Source organism: Globicephala melas, unplaced genomic scaffold, assembly GCF_963455315.2.
Source record: "Globicephala melas unplaced genomic scaffold, mGloMel1.2 SCAFFOLD_522, whole genome shotgun sequence".
NCBI lineage: Eukaryota > Metazoa > Chordata > Mammalia > Artiodactyla > Delphinidae > Globicephala > Globicephala melas.
Window position 1 is genome coordinate 86,811 of NW_027207687.1, and position 18,032 is coordinate 104,842.

Sequence of the window (18,032 nt, forward strand, 5' to 3'; positions counted from 1 at the left end):
CTCCAGTTTTAACTGGGAGCCAGACTGGGTCATAATGGGGCAGGTGGTGAGGTCACAGTGAGGGAGGGGGATGAAAAGGAGGGCCCAGAGTGGCATTCCCTGGTAACCAGGGTCAGGTAAGCTGAGCCTGGACAGTCAAACAGGGCCCGGTGGCCGGCATACATCCCCTCGAGCGGTCATTCATTCGCTCACCGCCCGCTGACTCACTTGTTCAAATGACACATTGCGTCTCTTGGCCCCTCTTGAGACTAGGAAGACCTTGGCCTCAGAGGCCTGCTGAAGGCCTGGCTGGAGTCCAGAGCCTCAGCCTTCTTCATGCCCTTCACTGGGCCTGGAGCTGGACCTGCCCAGATGTGGAACCTCCCAGTTTGGAAGCAACTTCTTGTATGAGGCTCTCTGTGGACAGGGACAGCTGAGACACAGAGGAGGTGCCCAGAGACCAGGGGTTTGGAGTCTGCAGCTGCAGATGTACTTAGTGCATGGTATAGGACCAGGAGGGGCCTGCTGGCAGAACTGTGGCCACTAAACCAAAGGGACCCTCAGGCCAAGAAGGGGACACTGGCTTCTTATTGCAGGAAGCCAAGCGCAGGGACCCAGGCTGGCAGAAGGAGTGGCGCTTCCAAGCCACAGACCACCAATGTTTCCTGGACTCTGGCGCTCTTTATTCCTCTCTCCATGCCCTGCCGCCCCCTGCCCCTGCCCCCACTTGCTGCTGGTAAGTTCATTTTCCCAGTCTGGCTCCCGTGCAGAGAGGGCCTGGAGGCCGAGGTGGAAGGTAGCAGCGAGTTGGCCCGTGCTTGGCCCTCCTGCGGTTGCCGCTTCAGCACCAGACTGTCATACACCTGGTAGTTGGCATTGCCTCCCGGGTTCCGGCTGAGTGGCATGAAGGTGGGCGGGGGTGGAGGGTGCTCGGTAGCCTGGACGTCGGGCAGGAGGTGAGAGGGGCGGAGGAGCAGCGCTGAGCTGGGAGCCGGGGCCCGCTGGTCCGAGGCCTCGGCCAGTACCGTGAGGGAGGCGGAGGTGGCCACAGGGCGCCGCAAGGGCAGGATCTCAGCCCATTCGGCCGCCGGGTGCCGCACCTCGTGGGGATCGCGGGAGTAATCCAAGTGTCCCGTGGAGGGATGCAGGCTGCGGTTGGACTCTCTGTGAGAACAGCTGGGGAGGCTACGTCTGTGGGCCGGTGGGGTGTCGCGCTACCAGGCGTCGGGCCGGTAGACCCGAGGCACCAGAGCGGATGGAGGCTCAGAGCCCTCCAGACCCAGACTCCGCCATGGGCCCAGTTGCCGTCCTTTCGGCCCGCGAGCCCCTCGACCTGCACCTGGCCGCCCCCACCGGCGCCCAGCCCCGGCGCCGCCACCTGTGTGCCGGTGTGTCCCTCCACAGCTCCCTCCGACAAAAGCCCCACCCCCACCCCGCCCCTCTGGCGTGTCACCGCGGCCGGGTGCGGGAGCGGGATCGAGGGCAGGGGCCGCTTCCCCGGGCCTGCCGGCCACCAGGGGCGGGGTCCTGAGCTCGGCGGGGGGTGTGGGGGCAAGGGTGGCCTTGCCGGGGCTGAGGGGCCGTGGCGACTCAATGGTGGCTCCCGGTGGCTTCGGGCCAGCTGCTGTCGGGCAGGAGGGCCGGCCCGGGCTGCGGCCGGGCTGCGCCTAGGGCCGCGTGGGCGGGCAGGGCCGATGCCCAAGGGACCGCGGGCCCCGGGCCCTGAAGCCTCCGGGGCCACGTCCCTGTGAGCGACGTGCGGGATCTTGGGCGGGGCGCCAAGCGCCGAAGGGTTTGCTGGGTCACGGCCGCCCTGGGCTGGGAGGTGGTCGCCAAACCCTCCGCCGCCGCCCGATACCCGAGACCTCCGTTGCCCCTGCCTGGGCGGGCGAGGGGGCCCTGCCGGGGCGGGCCGGCCGCCAGGCTGGCGTTAAGGCGCCAGCGACAGCGAAACTGGGCCTCAAGAGGCCGCCCGCGGCCCCCCGCCCCCGTCTACGGCCATACCACCCTGAACGCGCCCGATCTCGTCTGATCTCGGAAGCTAAGCAGGGTCGGGCCTGGTTAGTACTTGGATGGGAGACCGCCTGGGAATACCGGGTGCTGTAGGCTTTTTGCCTCCCGCTCCGCCCGCCTTCTCCTTTACTCGCCCGCGGCTGGGGGGCCGCCGGCTCCGCCCCCGCCGAGCCCCGCTGCAGGCAGTAGTCAAGGTGGGTTTACCTGCCCGAGCAGGAAGCTTGGGCGATGGCAGAAGTGGGAAGAAACTCTTGAGCACAGGTTCTTGGGATCCACGGAGCAGCGCATGCACATGCGATGGGTGCCTACACAGCTGGCTTGCTTGTCTGTGGGGAAAGGCGAGATGGGTCAGGGCCTGGGTTCCTGAGGGGCTGAGAATCAAGGCAGGGATAGAAGAAAGGGGACAGGCCCACATCCCCTGAACCCACGCCGGCGCCCACTCACCTTTGTGGAAAATACGATTGAAAAGTGCCCGCAAGAATCTCTTCAGATGCCTCCAGAGTTGAGGCAAGAAGGGGAGGGGGGAGGCCGGGAGCAGGGTGAGCCCTGAAATCCAACCCTTGTCCCGGTCACACCCCAGCAGCCCTCCCACCTCAGCCCCTTCAAGACCCCAGGGCTCCCCCAACCGCGCTGCACAGATCCTGCCCTGACCATAGTCACCATGTTGATCCCCACGTTGAGCAAGATGAAGCTGACCGGGATCAGAAGAATTGAGTATCCTTGCTCCTGGCATTTCCTGGGGATGGGGCCAGTGAACGGCTCGGCTCGGTAGTAGTTTCGCTCACCCATGGCCGTTGGTCCCAGGACTGCCTGGGCCCTCTGCCCTCCAGTTTTAACTGGGAGCCAGACTGGGTCATAATGGGGCAGGTGGTGAGGTCACAGTGAGGGAGGGGGATGAAAAGGAGGGCCCAGAGTGGCATTCCCTGGTAACCAGGGTCAGGTAAGCTGAGCCTGGACAGTCAAACAGGGCCCGGTGGCCGGCATACATCCCCTCGAGCGGTCATTCATTCGCTCACCGCCCGCTGACTCACTTGTTCAAATGACACATTGCGTCTCTTGGCCCCTCTTGAGACTAGGAAGACCTTGGCCTCAGAGGCCTGCTGAAGGCCTGGCTGGAGTCCAGAGCCTCAGCCTTCTTCATGCCCTTCACTGGGCCTGGAGCTGGACCTGCCCAGATGTGGAACCTCCCAGTTTGGAAGCAACTTCTTGTATGAGGCTCTCTGTGGACAGGGACAGCTGAGACACAGAGGAGGTGCCCAGAGACCAGGGGTTTGGAGTCTGCAGCTGCAGATGTACTTAGTGCATGGTATAGGACCAGGAGGGGCCTGCTGGCAGAACTGTGGCCACTAAACCAAAGGGACCCTCAGGCCAAGAAGGGGACACTGGCTTCTTATTGCAGGAAGCCAAGCGCAGGGACCCAGGCTGGCAGAAGGAGTGGCGCTTCCAAGCCACAGACCACCAATGTTTCCTGGACTCTGGCGCTCTTTATTCCTCTCTCCATGCCCTGCCGCCCCCTGCCCCTGCCCCCACTTGCTGCTGGTAAGTTCATTTTCCCAGTCTGGCTCCCGTGCAGAGAGGGCCTGGAGGCCGAGGTGGAAGGTAGCAGCGAGTTGGCCCGCGCTTGGCCCTCCTGCGGTTGCCGCTTCAGCACCAGACTGTCATACACCTGGTAGTTGGCATTGCCTCCCGGGTTCCGGCTGAGTGGCATGAAGGTGGGCGGGGGTGGAGGGTGCTCGGTAGCCTGGACGTCGGGCAGGAGGTGAGAGGGGCGGAGGAGCAGCGCTGAGCTGGGAGCCGGGGCCCGCTGGTCCGAGGCCTCGGCCAGTACCGTGAGGGAGGCGGAGGTGGCCACAGGGCGCCGCAAGGGCAGGATCTCAGCCCATTCGGCCGCCGGGTGCCGCACCTCGTGGGGATCGCGGGAGTAATCCAAGTGTCCCGTGGAGGGATGCAGGCTGCGGTTGGACTCGCTGTGAGAACAGCTGGGGAGGCTACGTCTGTGGGCCGGTGGGGTGTCGCGCTACCAGGCGTCGGGCCGGTAGACCCGAGGCACCAGAGCGGATGGAGGCTCAGAGCCCTCCAGACCCAGACTCCGCCATGGGCCCAGTTGCCGTCCTTTCGGCCCGCGAGCCCCTCGACCTGCACCTGGCCGCCCCCACCGGCGCCCAGCCCCGGCGCCGCCACCTGTGTGCCGGTGTGTCCCTCCACAGCTCCCTCCGACAAAAGCCCCACCCCCACCCCGCCCCTCTGGCGTGTCACCGCGGCCGGGTGCGGGAGCGGGATCGAGGGCAGGGGCCGCTTCCCCGGGCCTGCCGGCCACCAGGGGCGGGGTCCTGAGCTCGGCGGGGGGTGTGGGGGCAAGGGTGGCCTTGCCGGGGCTGAGGGGCCGTGGCGACTCAATGGTGGCTCCCGGTGGCTTCGGGCCAGCTGCTGTCGGGCAGGAGGGCCGGCCCGGGCTGCGGCCGGGCTGCGCCTAGGGCCGCGTGGGCGGGCAGGGCCGATGCCCAAGGGACCGCGGGCCCCGGGCCCTGAAGCCTCCGGGGCCACGTCCCTGTGAGCGACGTGCGGGATCTTGGGCGGGGCGCCAAGCGCCGAAGGGTTTGCTGGGTCACGGCCGCCCTGGGCTGGGAGGTGGTCGCCAAACCCTCCGCCGCCGCCCGATACCCGAGACCTCCGTTGCCCCTGCCTGGGCGGGCGAGGGGGCCCTGCCGGGGCGGGCCGGCCGCCAGGCTGGCGTTAAGGCGCCAGCGCCAGCGAAACTGGGCCTCAAGAGGCCGCCCGCGGCCCCCCGCCCCCGTCTACGGCCATACCACCCTGAACGCGCCCGATCTCGTCTGATCTCGGAAGCTAAGCAGGGTCGGGCCTGGTTAGTACTTGGATGGGAGACCGCCTGGGAATACCGGGTGCTGTAGGCTTTTTGCCTCCCGCTCCGCCCGCCTTCTCCTTTACTCGCCCGCGGCGGGGGGGCCGCCGGCTCCGCCCCCGCCGAGCCCCGCTGCAGGCAGTAGTCAAGGTGGGTTTACCTGCCCGAGCAGGAAGCTTGGGCGATGGCAGAAGTGGGAAGAAACTCTTGAGCACAGGTTCTTGGGATCCACGGAGCAGCGCATGCACATGCGATGGGTGCCTACACAGCTGGCTTGCTTGTCTGTGGGGAAAGGCGAGATGGGTCAGGGCCTGGGTTCCTGAGGGGCTGAGAATCAAGGCAGGGATAGAAGAAAGGGGACAGGCCCACATCCCCTGAACCCACGCCGGCGCCCACTCACCTTTGTGGAAAATACGATTGAAAAGTGCCCGCAAGAATCTCTTCAGATGCCTCCAGAGTTGAGGCAAGAAGGGGAGGGGGGAGGCCGGGAGCAGGGTGAGCCCTGAAATCCAACCCTTGTCCCGGTCACACCCCAGCAGCCCTCCCACCTCAGCCCCTTCAAGACCCCAGGGCTCCCCCAACCGCGCTGCACAGATCCTGCCCTGACCATAGTCACCATGTTGATCCCCACGTTGAGCAAGATGAAGCTGACCGGGATCAGAAGAATTGAGTATCCTTGCTCCTGGCATTTCCTGGGGATGGGGCCAGTGAACGGCTCGGCTCGGTAGTAGTTTCGCTCACCCATGGCCGTTGGTCCCAGGACTGCCTGGGCCCTCTGCCCTCCAGTTTTAACTGGGAGCCAGACTGGGTCATAATGGGGCAGGTGGTGAGGTCACAGTGAGGGAGGGGGATGAAAAGGAGGGCCCAGAGTGGCATTCCCTGGTAACCAGGGTCAGGTAAGCTGAGCCTGGACAAACAGGGCCCGGTGGCCGGCATACATCCCCTCGAGCGGTCATTCATTCGCTCACCGCCCGCTGACTCACTTGTTCAAATGACACATTGCGTCTCTTGGCCCCTCTTGAGACTAGGAAGACCTTGGCCTCAGAGGCCTGCTGAAGGCCTGGCTGGAGTCCAGAGCCTCAGCCTTCTTCATGCCCTTCACTGGGCCTGGAGCTGGACCTGCCCAAATGTGGAACCTCCCAGTTTGGAAGCAACTTCTTGTATGAGGCTCTCTGTGGACAGGGACAGCTGAGACACAGAGGAGGTGCCCAGAGACCAGGGGTTTGGAGTCTGCAGCTGCAGATGTACTTAGTGCATGGTATAGGACCAGGAGGGGCCTGCTGGCAGAACTGTGGCCACTAAACCAAAGGGACCCTCAGGCCAAGAAGGGGACACTGGCTTCTTATTGCAGGAAGCCAAGCGCAGGGACCCAGGCTGGCAGAAGGAGTGGCGCTTCCAAGCCACAGACCACCAATGTTTCCTGGACTCTGGCGCTCTTTATTCCTCTCTCCATGCCCTGCCGCCCCCTGCCCCTGCCCCCACTTGCTGCTGGTAAGTTCATTTTCCCAGTCTGGCTCCCGTGCAGAGAGGGCCTGGAGGCCGAGGTGGAAGGTAGCAGCGAGTTGGCCCGCGCTTGGCCCTCCTGCGGTTGCCGCTTCAGCACCAGACTGTCATACACCTGGTAGTTGGCATTGCCTCCCGGGTTCCGGCTGAGTGGCATGAAGGTGGGCGGGGGTGGAGGGTGCTCGGTAGCCTGGACGTCGGGCAGGAGGTGAGAGGGGCGGAGGAGCAGCGCTGAGCTGGGAGCCGGGGCCCGCTGGTCCGAGGCCTCGGCCAGTACCGTGAGGGAGGCGGAGGTGGCCACAGGGCGCCGCAAGGGCAGGATCTCAGCCCATTCGGCCGCCGGGTGCCGCACCTCGTGGGGATCGCGGGAGTAATCCAAGTGTCCCGTGGAGGGATGCAGGCTGCGGTTGGACTCGCTGTGAGAACAGCTGGGGAGGCTACGTCTGTGGGCCGGTGGGGTGTCGCGCTACCAGGCGTCGGGCCGGTAGACCCGAGGCACCAGAGCGGATGGAGGCTCAGAGCCCTCCAGACCCAGACTCCGCCATGGGCCCAGTTGCCGTCCTTTCGGCCCGCGAGCCCCTCGACCTGCACCTGGCCGCCCCCACCGGCGCCCAGCCCCGGCGCCGCCACCTGTGTGCCGGTGTGTCCCTCCACAGCTCCCTCCGACAAAAGCCCCACCCCCACCCCGCCCCTCTGGCGTGTCACCGCGGCCGGGTGCGGGAGCGGGATCGAGGGCAGGGGCCGCTTCCCCGGGCCTGCCGGCCACCAGGGGCGGGGTCCTGAGCTCGGCGGGGGGTGTGGGGGCAAGGGTGGCCTTGCCGGGGCTGAGGGGCCGTGGCGACTCAATGGTGGCTCCCGGTGGCTTCGGGCCAGCTGCTGTCGGGCAGGAGGGCCGGCCCGGGCTGCGGCCGGGCTGCGCCTAGGGCCGCGTGGGCGGGCAGGGCCGATGCCCAAGGGACCGCGGGCCCCGGGCCCTGAAGCCTCCGGGGCCACGTCCCTGTGAGCGACGTGCGGGATCTTGGGCGGGGCGCCAAGCGCCGAAGGGTTTGCTGGGTCACGGCCGCCCTGGGCTGGGAGGTGGTCGCCAAACCCTCCGCCGCCGCCCGATACCCGAGACCTCCGTTGCCCCTGCCTGGGCGGGCGAGGGGGCCCTGCCGGGGCGGGCCGGCCGCCAGGCTGGCGTTAAGGCGCCAGCGCCAGCGAAACTGGGCCTCAAGAGGCCGCCCGCGGCCCCCCGCCCCCGTCTACGGCCATACCACCCTGAACGCGCCCGATCTCGTCTGATCTCGGAAGCTAAGCAGGGTCGGGCCTGGTTAGTACTTGGATGGGAGACCGCCTGGGAATACCGGGTGCTGTAGGCTTTTTGCCTCCCGCTCCGCCCGCCTTCTCCTTTACTCGCCCGCGGCGGGGGCCGCCGGCTCCGCCCCCGCCGGGCCCCGCTGCAGGCCCCACCTCCTCAGGCCCCTCCCACCACGGCGCGCGCCGGCGGGGTCGCTCCCCGCCGGCCCGGCCGGCCAGGCGGCCAGAAGGCGGCCCTGGAAGGCAGCCGCACCCCAGACGCTCCCGGGGTGGCTGGCCCGGACCCAGACTCCGCCGCGGGCCCAGTTGCCGTCCTTTCGGCCCGCGAGCCCCTCGACCTGCACCTGGCCGCCCCCACCGGCGCCCAACCCCGGCGCCGCCACCTGTGTGCCGGTGTGTCCCTCCACAGCTCCCTCCGACAAAAGCCCCCCCCCACCCCGCCCCTCTGGCGTGTCACCGCGGCCGGGTGCGGGAGCGGGATCGAGGGCAGGGGCCGCTTCCCCGGGCCTGCCGGCCACCAGGGGCGGGGTCCTGAGCTCGGCGGGGGGTGTGGGGGCAAGGGTGGCCTTGCCGGGGCTGAGGGGCCGTGGCGACTCAATGGTGGCTCCCGGTGGCTTCGGGCCAGCTGCTGTCGGGCAGGAGGGCCGGCCCGGGCTGCGGCCGGGCTGCGCCTAGGGCCGCGTGGGCGGGCAGGGCCGATGCCCAAGGGACCGCGGGCCCCGGGCCCTGAAGCCTCCGGGGCCACGTCCCTGTGAGCGACGTGCGGGATCTTGGGCGGGGCGCCAAGCGCCGAAGGGTTTGCTGGGTCACGGCCGCCCTGGGCTGGGAGGTGGTCGCCAAACCCTCCGCCGCCGCCCGATACCCGAGACCTCCGTTGCCCCTGCCTGGGCGGGCGAGGGGGCCCTGCCGGGGCGGGCCGGCCGCCAGGCTGGCGTTAAGGCGCCAGCGCCAGCGAAACTGGGCCTCAAGAGGCCGCCCGCGGCCCCCCGCCCCCGTCTACGGCCATACCACCCTGAACGCGCCCGATCTCGTCTGATCTCGGAAGCTAAGCAGGGTCGGGCCTGGTTAGTACTTGGATGGGAGACCGCCTGGGAATACCGGGTGCTGTAGGCTTTTTGCCTCCCGCTCCGCCCGCCTTCTCCTTTACTCGCCCGCGGCGGGGGCCGCCGGCTCCGCCCCCGCCGGGCCCCGCTGCAGGCCCCACCTCCTCAGGCCCCTCCCACCACGGCGCGCGCCGGCGGGGTCGCTCCCCGCCGGCCCGGCCGGCCAGGCGGCCAGAAGGCGGCCCTGGAAGGCAGCCGCACCCCAGACGCTCCCGGGGTGGCTGGCCCGGACCCAGACTCCGCCGCGGGCCCAGTTGCCGTCCTTTCGGCCCGCGAGCCCCTCGACCTGCACCTGGCCGCCCCCACCGGCTCCCAACCCCGGCGCCGCCACCTGTGTGCCGGTGTGTCCCTCCACAGCTCCCTCCGACAAAAGCCCCACCCCCACCCCGCCCCTCTGGCGTGTCACCGCGGCCGGGTGCGGGAGCGGGATCGAGGGCAGGGGCCGCTTCCCCGGGCCTGCCGGCCACCAGGGGCGGGGTCCTGAGCTCGGCGGGGGGTGTGGGGGCAAGGGTGGCCTTGCCGGGGCTGAGGGGCCGTGGCGACTCAATGGTGGCTCCCGGTGGCTTCGGGCCAGCTGCTGTCGGGCAGGAGGGCCGGCCCGGGCTGCGGCCGGGCTGCGCCTAGGGCCGCGTGGGCGGGCAGGGCCGATGCCCAAGGGACCGCGGGCCCCGGGCCCTGAAGCCTCCGGGGCCACGTCCCTGTGAGCGACGTGCGGGATCTTGGGCGGGGCGCCAAGCGCCGAAGGGTTTGCTGGGTCACGGCCGCCCTGGGCTGGGAGGTGGTCGCCAAACCCTCCGCCGCCGCCCGATACCCGAGACCTCCGTTGCCCCTGCCTGGGCGGGCGAGGGGGCCCTGCCGGGGCGGGCCGGCCGCCAGGCTGGCGTTAAGGCGCCAGCGCCAGCGAAACTGGGCCTCAAGAGGCCGCCCGCGGCCCCCCGCCCCCGTCTACGGCCATACCACCCTGAACGCGCCCGATCTCGTCTGATCTCGGAAGCTAAGCAGGGTCGGGCCTGGTTAGTACTTGGATGGGAGACCGCCTGGGAATACCGGGTGCTGTAGGCTTTTTGCCTCCCGCTCCGCCCGCCTTCTCCTTTACTCGCCCGCGGCGGGGGGGCCGCCGGCTCCGCCCCCGCCGAGCCCCGCTGCAGGCAGTAGTCAAGGTGGGTTTACCTGCCCGAGCAGGAAGCTTGGGCGATGGCAGAAGTGGGAAGAAACTCTTGAGCACAGGTTCTTGGGATCCACGGAGCAGCGCATGCACATGCGATGGGTGCCTACACAGCTGGCTTGCTTGTCTGTGGGGAAAGGCGAGATGGGTCAGGGCCTGGGTTCCTGAGGGGCTGAGAATCAAGGCAGGGATAGAAGAAAGGGGACAGGCCCACATCCCCTGAACCCACGCCGGCGCCCACTCACCTTTGTGGAAAATACGATTGAAAAGTGCCCGCAAGAATCTCTTCAGATGCCTCCAGAGTTGAGGCAAGAAGGGGGGGGGGAGGCCGGGAGCAGGGTGAGCCCTGAAATCCAACCCTTGTCCCGGTCACACCCCAGCAGCCCTCCCACCTCAGCCCCTTCAAGACCCCAGGGCTCCCCCAACCGCGCTGCACAGATCCTGCCCTGACCATAGTCACCATGTTGATCCCCACGTTGAGCAAGATGAAGCTGACCGGGATCAGAAGAATTGAGTATCCTTGCTCCTGGCATTTCCTGGGGATGGGGCCAGTGAACGGCTCGGCTCGGTAGTAGTTTCGCTCACCCATGGCCGTTGGTCCCAGGACTGCCTGGGCCCTCTGCCCTCCAGTTTTAACTGGGAGCCAGACTGGGTCATAATGGGGCAGGTGGTGAGGTCACAGTGAGGGAGGGGGATGAAAAGGAGGGCCCAGAGTGGCATTCCCTGGTAACCAGGGTCAGGTAAGCTGAGCCTGGACAGTCAAACAGGGCCCGGTGGCCGGCATACATCCCCTCGAGCGGTCATTCATTCGCTCACCGCCCGCTGACTCACTTGTTCAAATGACACATTGCGTCTCTTGGCCCCTCTTGAGACTAGGAAGACCTTGGCCTCAGAGGCCTGCTGAAGGCCTGGCTGGAGTCCAGAGCCTCAGCCTTCTTCATGCCCTTCACTGGGCCTGGAGCTGGACCTGCCCAGATGTGGAACCTCCCAGTTTGGAAGCAACTTCTTGTATGAGGCTCTCTGTGGACAGGGACAGCTGAGACACAGAGGAGGTGCCCAGAGACCAGGGGTTTGGAGTCTGCAGCTGCAGATGTACTTAGTGCATGGTATAGGACCAGGAGGGGCCTGCTGGCAGAACTGTGGCCACTAAACCAAAGGGACCCTCAGGCCAAGAAGGGGACACTGGCTTCTTATTGCAGGAAGCCAAGCGCAGGGACCCAGGCTGGCAGAAGGAGTGGCGCTTCCAAGCCACAGACCACCAATGTTTCCTGGACTCTGGCGCTCTTTATTCCTCTCTCCATGCCCTGCCGCCCCCTGCCCCTGCCCCCACTTGCTGCTGGTAAGTTCATTTTCCCAGTCTGGCTCCCGTGCAGAGAGGGCCTGGAGGCCGAGGTGGAAGGTAGCAGCGAGTTGGCCCGCGCTTGGCCCTCCTGCGGTTGCCGCTTCAGCACCAGACTGTCATACACCTGGTAGTTGGCATTGCCTCCCGGGTTCCGGCTGAGTGGCATGAAGGTGGGCGGGGGTGGAGGGTGCTCGGTAGCCTGGACGTCGGGCAGGAGGTGAGAGGGGCGGAGGAGCAGCGCTGAGCTGGGAGCCGGGGCCCGCTGGTCCGAGGCCTCGGCCAGTACCGTGAGGGAGGCGGAGGTGGCCACAGGGCGCCGCAAGGGCAGGATCTCAGCCCATTCGGCCGCCGGGTGCCGCACCTCGTGGGGATCGCGGGAGTAATCCAAGTGTCCCGTGGAGGGATGCAGGCTGCGGTTGGACTCGCTGTGAGCACAGCTGGGGAGGCTACGTCTGTGGGCCGGTGGGGTGTCGCGCTACCAGGCGTCGGGCCGGTAGACCCGAGGCACCAGAGCGGATGGAGGCTCAGAGCCCTCCAGACCCAGACTCCGCCATGGGCCCAGTTGCCGTCCTTTCGGCCCGCGAGCCCCTCGACCTGCACCTGGCCGCCCCCACCGGCGCCCAGCCCCGGCGCCGCCACCTGTGTGCCGGTGTGTCCCTCCACAGCTCCCTCCGACAAAAGCCCCACCCCCACCCCGCCCCTCTGGCGTGTCACCGCGGCCGGGTGCGGGAGCGGGATCGAGGGCAGGGGCCGCTTCCCCGGGCCTGCCGGCCACCAGGGGCGGGGTCCTGAGCTCGGCGGGGGGTGTGGGGGCAAGGGTGGCCTTGCCGGGGCTGAGGGGCCGTGGCGACTCAATGGTGGCTCCCGGTGGCTTCGGGCCAGCTGCTGTCGGGCAGGAGGGCCGGCCCGGGCTGCGGCCGGGCTGCGCCTAGGGCCGCGTGGGCGGGCAGGGCCGATGCCCAAGGGACCGCGGGCCCCGGGCCCTGAAGCCTCCGGGGCCACGTCCCTGTGAGCGACGTGCGGGATCTTGGGCGGGGCGCCAAGCGCCGAAGGGTTTGCTGGGTCACGGCCGCCCTGGGCTGGGAGGTGGTCGCCAAACCCTCCGCCGCCGCCCGATACCCGAGACCTCCGTTGCCCCTGCCTGGGCGGGCGAGGGGGCCCTGCCGGGGCGGGCCGGCCGCCAGGCTGGCGTTAAGGCGCCAGCGCCAGCGAAACTGGGCCTCAAGAGGCCGCCCGCGGCCCCCCGCCCCCGTCTACGGCCATACCACCCTGAACGCGCCCGATCTCGTCTGATCTCGGAAGCTAAGCAGGGTCGGGCCTGGTTAGTACTTGGATGGGAGACCGCCTGGGAATACCGGGTGCTGTAGGCTTTTTGCCTCCCGCTCCGCCCGCCTTCTCCTTTACTCGCCCGCGGCTGGGGGGCCGCCGGCTCTGCCCCCGCCGAGCCCCGCTGCAGGCAGTAGTCAAGGTGGGTTTACCTGCCCGAGCAGGAAGCTTGGGCGATGGCAGAAGTGGGAAGAAACTCTTGAGCACAGGTTCTTGGTATCCACGGAGCAGCGCATGCACATGCGATGGGTGCCTACACAGCTGGCTTGCTTGTCTGTGGGGAAAGGCGAGATGGGTCAGGGCCTGGGTTCCTGAGGGGCTGAGAATCAAGGCAGGGATAGAAGAAAGGGGACAGGCCCACATCCCCTGAACCCACGCCGGCGCCCACTCACCTTTGTGGAAAATACGATTGAAAAGTGCCCGCAAGAATCTCTTCAGATGCCTCCAGAGTTGAGGCAAGAAGGGGAGGGGGGAGGCCGGGAGCAGGGTGAGCCCTGAAATCCAACCCTTGTCCCGGTCACACCCCAGCAGCCCTCCCACCTCAGCCCCTTCAAGACCCCAGGGCTCCCCCAACCGCGCTGCACAGATCCTGCCCTGACCATAGTCACCATGTTGATCCCCACGTTGAGCAAGATGAAGCTGACCGGGATCAGAAGAATTGAGTATCCTTGCTCCTGGCATTTCCTGGGGATGGGGCCAGTGAACGGCTCGGCTCGGTAGTAGTTTCGCTCACCCATGGCCGTTGGTCCCAGGACTGCCTGGGCCCTCTGCCCTCCAGTTTTAACTGGGAGCCAGACTGGGTCATAATGGGGCAGGTGGTGAGGTCACAGTGAGGGAGGGGGATGAAAAGGAGGGCCCAGAGTGGCATTCCCTGGTAACCAGGGTCAGGTAAGCTGAGCCTGGACAGTCAAACAGGGCCCGGTGGCCGGCATACATCCCCTCGAGCGGTCATTCATTCGCTCACCGCCCGCTGACTCACTTGTTCAAATGACACATTGCGTCTCTTGGCCCCTCTTGAGACTAGGAAGACCTTGGCCTCAGAGGCCTGCTGAAGGCCTGGCTGGAGTCCAGAGCCTCAGCCTTCTTCATGCCCTTCACTGGGCCTGGAGCTGGACCTGCCCAGATGTGGAACCTCCCAGTTTGGAAGCAACTTCTTGTATGAGGCTCTCTGTGGACAGGGACAGCTGAGACACAGAGGAGGTGCCCAGAGACCAGGGGTTTGGAGTCTGCAGCTGCAGATGTACTTAGTGCATGGTATAGGACCAGGAGGGGCCTGCTGGCAGAACTGTGGCCACTAAACCAAAGGGACCCTCAGGCCAAGAAGGGGACACTGGCTTCTTATTGCAGGAAGCCAAGCGCAGGGACCCAGGCTGGCAGAAGGAGTGGCGCTTCCAAGCCACAGACCACCAATGTTTCCTGGACTCTGGCGCTCTTTATTCCTCTCTCCATGCCCTGCCGCCCCCTGCCCCTGCCCCCACTTGCTGCTGGTAAGTTCATTTTCCCAGTCTGGCTCCCGTGCAGAGAGGGCCTGGAGGCCGAGGTGGAAGGTAGCAGCGAGTTGGCCCGCGCTTGGCCCTCCTGCGGTTGCCGCTTCAGCACCAGACTGTCATACACCTGGTAGTTGGCATTGCCTCCCGGGTTCCGGCTGAGTGGCATGAAGGTGGGCGGGGGTGGAGGGTGCTCGGTAGCCTGGACGTCGGGCAGGAGGTGAGAGGGGCGGAGGAGCAGCGCTGAGCTGGGAGCCGGGGCCCGCTGGTCCGAGGCCTCGGCCAGTACCGTGAGGGAGGCGGAGGTGGCCACAGGGCGCCGCAAGGGCAGGATCTCAGCCCATTCGGCCGCCGGGTGCCGCACCTCGTGGGGATCGCGGGAGTAATCCAAGTGTCCCGTGGAGGGATGCAGGCTGCGGTTGGACTCGCTGTGAGAACAGCTGGGGAGGCTACGTCTGTGGGCCGGTGGGGTGTCGCGCTACCAGGCGTCGGGCCGGTAGACCCGAGGCACCAGAGCGGATGGAGGCTCAGAGCCCTCCAGACCCAGACTCCGCCATGGGCCCAGTTGCCGTCCTTTCGGCCCGCGAGCCCCTCGACCTGCACCTGGCCGCCCCCACCGGCGCCCAGCCCCGGCGCCGCCACCTGTGTGCCGGTGTGTCCCTCCACAGCTCCCTCCGACAAAAGCCCCACCCCCACCCCGCCCCTCTGGCGTGTCACCGCGGCCGGGTGCAGGAGCGGGATCGAGGGCAGGGGCCGCTTCCCCGGGCCTGCCGGCCACCAGGGGCGGGGTCCTGAGCTCGGCGGGGGGTGTGGGGGCAAGGGTGGCCTTGCCGGGGCTGAGGGGCCGTGGCGACTCAATGGTGGCTCCCGGTGGCTTCGGGCCAGCTGCTGTCGGGCAGGAGGGCCGGCCCGGGCTGCGGCCGGGCTGCGCCTAGGGCCGCGTGGGCGGGCAGGGCCGATGCCCAAGGGACCGCGGGCCCCGGGCCCTGAAGCCTCCGGGGCCACGTCCCTGTGAGCGACGTGCGGGATCTTGGGCGGGGCGCCAAGCGCCGAAGGGTTTGCTGGGTCACGGCCGCCCTGGGCTGGGAGGTGGTCGCCAAACCCTCCGCCGCCGCCCGATACCCGAGACCTCCGTTGCCCCTGCCTGGGCGGGCGAGGGGGCCCTGCCGGGGCGGGCCGGCCGCCAGGCTGGCGTTAAGGCGCCAGCGCCAGCGAAACTGGGCCTCAAGAGGCCGCCCGCGGCCCCCCGCCCCCGTCTACGGCCATACCACCCTGAACGCGCCCGATCTCGTCTGATCTCGGAAGCTAAGCAGGGTCGGGCCTGGTTAGTACTTGGATGGGAGACCGCCTGGGAATACCGGGTGCTGTAGGCTTTTTGCCTCCCGCTCCGCCCGCCTTCTCCTTTACTCGCCCGCGGCGGGGGGGCCGCCGGCTCCGCCCCCGCCGAGCCCCGCTGCAGGCAGTAGTCAAGGTGGGTTTACCTGCCCGAGCAGGAAGCTTGGGCGATGGCAGAAGTGGGAAGAAACTCTTGAGCACAGGTTCTTGGGATCCACGGAGCAGCGCATGCACATGCGATGGGTGCCTACACAGCTGGCTTGCTTGTCTGTGGGGAAAGGCGAGATGGGTCAGGGCCTGGGTTCCTGAGGGGCTGAGAATCAAGGCAGGGATAGAAGAAAGGGGACAGGCCCACATCCCCTGAACCCACGCCGGCGCCCACTCACCTTTGTGGAAAATACGATTGAAAAGTGCCCGCAAGAATCTCTTCAGATGCCTCCAGAGTTGAGGCAAGAAGGGGAGGGGGGAGGCCGGGGCAGGGTGAGCCCTGAAATCCAACCCTTGTCCCGGTCACACCCCAGCAGCCCTCCCACCTCAGCCCCTTCAAGACCCCAGGGCTCCCCCAACCGCGCTGCACAGATCCTGCCCTGACCATAGTCACCATGTTGATCCCCACGTTGAGCAAGATGAAGCTGACCGGGATCAGAAGAATTGAGTATCCTTGCTCCTGGCATTTCCTGGGGATGGGGCCAGTGAACGGCTCGGCTCGGTAGTAGTTTCGCTCACCCATGGCCGTTGGTCCCAGGACTGCCTGGGCCCTCTGCCCTCCAGTTTTAACTGGGAGCCAGACTGGGTCATAATGGGGCAGGTGGTGAGGTCACAGTGAGGGAGGGGGATGAAAAGGAGGGCCCAGAGTGGCATTCCCTGGTAACCAGGGTCAGGTAAGCTGAGCCTGGACAGTCAAACAGGGCCCGGTGGCCGGCATACATCCCCTCGAGCGGTCATTCATTCGCTCACCGCCCGCTGACTCACTTGTTCAAATGACACATTGCGTCTCTTGGCCCCTCTTGAGACTAGGAAGACCTTGGCCTCAGAGGCCTGCTGAAGGCCTGGCTGGAGTCCAGAGCCTCAGCCTTCTTCATGCCCTTCACTGGGCCTGGAGCTGGACCTGCCCAGATGTGGAACCTCCCAGTTTGGAAGCAACTTCTTGTATGAGGCTCTCTGTGGACAGGGACAGCTGAGACACAGAGGAGGTGCCCAGAGACCAGGGGTTTGGAGTCTGCAGCTGCAGATGTACTTAGTGCATGGTATAGGACCAGGAGGGGCCTGCTGGCAGAACTGTGGCCACTAAACCAAAGGGACCCTCAGGCCAAGAAGGGGACACTGGCTTCTTATTGCAGGAAGCCAAGCGCAGGGACCCAGGCTGGCAGAAGGAGTGGCGCTTCCAAGCCACAGACCACCAATGTTTCCTGGACTCTGGCGCTCTTTATTCCTCTCTCCATGCCCTGCCGCCCCCTGCCCCTGCCCCCACTTGCTGCTGGTAAGTTCATTTTCCCAGTCTGGCTCCCGTGCAGAGAGGGCCTGGAGGCCGAGGTGGAAGGTAGCAGCGAGTTGGCCCGCGCTTGGCCCTCCTGCGGTTGCCGCTTCAGCACCAGACTGTCATACACCTGGTAGTTGGCATTGCCTCCCGGGTTCCGGCTGAGTGGCATGAAGGTGGGCGGGGGTGGAGGGTGCTCGGTAGCCTGGACGTCGGGCAGGAGGTGAGAGGGGCGGAGGAGCAGCGCTGAGCTGGGAGCCGGGGCCCGCTGGTCCGAGGCCTCGGCCAGTACCGTGAGGGAGGCGGAGGTGGCCACAGGGCGCCGCAAGGGCAGGATCTCAGCCCATTCGGCCGCCGGGTGCCGCACCTCGTGGGGATCGCGGGAGTAATCCAAGTGTCCCGTGGAGGGATGCAGGCTGCGGTTGGACTCGCTGTGAGAACAGCTGGGGAGGCTACGTCTGTGGGCCGGTGGGGTGTCGCGCTACCAGGCGTCGGGCCGGTAGACCCGAGGCACCAGAGCGGATGGAGGCTCAGAGCCCTCCAGACCCAGACTCCGCCATGGGCCCAGTTGCCGTCCTTTCGGCCCGCGAGCCCCTCGACCTGCACCTGGCCGCCCCCACCGGCGCCCAGCCCCGGCGCCGCCACCTGTGTGCCGGTGTGTCCCTCCACAGCTCCCTCCGACAAAAGCCCCACCCCCACCCCGCCCCTCTGGCGTGTCACCGCGGCCGGGTGCGGGAGCGGGATCGAGGGCAGGGGCCGCTTCCCCGGGCCTGCCGGCCACCAGGGGCGGGGTCCTGAGCTCGGCGGGGGGTGTGGGGGCAAGGGTGGCCTTGCCGGGGCTGAGGGGCCGTGGCGACTCAATGGTGGCTCCCGGTGGCTTCGGGCCAGCTGCTGTCGGGCAGGAGGGCCGGCCCGGGCTGCGGCCGGGCTGCGCCTAGGGCCGCGTGGGCGGGCAGGGCCGATGCCCAAGGGACCGCGGGCCCCGGGCCCTGAAGCCTCCGGGGCCACGTCCCTGTGAGCGACGTGCGGGATCTTGGGCGGGGCGCCAAGCGCCGAAGGGTTTGCTGGGTCACGGCCGCCCTGGGCTGGGAGGTGGTCGCCAAACCCTCCGCCGCCGCCCGATACCCGAGACCTCCGTTGCCC

The 18,032-nt window shown here is 67.6% G+C and overlaps 7 non-coding genes across 7 annotated transcripts; all 7 read left to right on the forward strand.

The window, feature by feature from the left end:
• The first annotated feature begins 1,969 nt into the window (after positions 1 to 1,969).
• LOC132596157 (5S ribosomal RNA) lies at positions 1,970 to 2,088 on the forward strand. Its single transcript, XR_009562257.1, has one exon. It is a non-coding gene; the product is annotated as a 5S ribosomal RNA (ribosomal RNA).
• Positions 2,089 to 4,785: 2,697 nt separating this feature from the next.
• Positions 4,786 to 4,904, forward strand: LOC132596158 (5S ribosomal RNA). Its single transcript, XR_009562258.1, has one exon. It is a non-coding gene; the product is annotated as a 5S ribosomal RNA (ribosomal RNA).
• Positions 4,905 to 7,597: 2,693 nt separating this feature from the next.
• LOC132596159 (5S ribosomal RNA) lies at positions 7,598 to 7,716 on the forward strand. Its single transcript, XR_009562259.1, has one exon. It is a non-coding gene; the product is annotated as a 5S ribosomal RNA (ribosomal RNA).
• A 932-nt stretch (positions 7,717 to 8,648) lies between these two features.
• On the forward strand, positions 8,649 to 8,767 carry LOC132596160 (5S ribosomal RNA). Its single transcript, XR_009562260.1, has one exon. It is a non-coding gene; the product is annotated as a 5S ribosomal RNA (ribosomal RNA).
• A 933-nt stretch (positions 8,768 to 9,700) lies between these two features.
• On the forward strand, positions 9,701 to 9,819 carry LOC132596161 (5S ribosomal RNA). Its single transcript, XR_009562261.1, has one exon. It is a non-coding gene; the product is annotated as a 5S ribosomal RNA (ribosomal RNA).
• A 2,696-nt stretch (positions 9,820 to 12,515) lies between these two features.
• On the forward strand, positions 12,516 to 12,634 carry LOC132596162 (5S ribosomal RNA). The gene has a single exon (XR_009562262.1). It is a non-coding gene; the product is annotated as a 5S ribosomal RNA (ribosomal RNA).
• A 2,697-nt stretch (positions 12,635 to 15,331) lies between these two features.
• On the forward strand, positions 15,332 to 15,450 carry LOC132596163 (5S ribosomal RNA). Its single transcript, XR_009562263.1, has one exon. It is a non-coding gene; the product is annotated as a 5S ribosomal RNA (ribosomal RNA).
• The last annotated feature ends 2,582 nt before the right edge of the window (positions 15,451 to 18,032 follow it).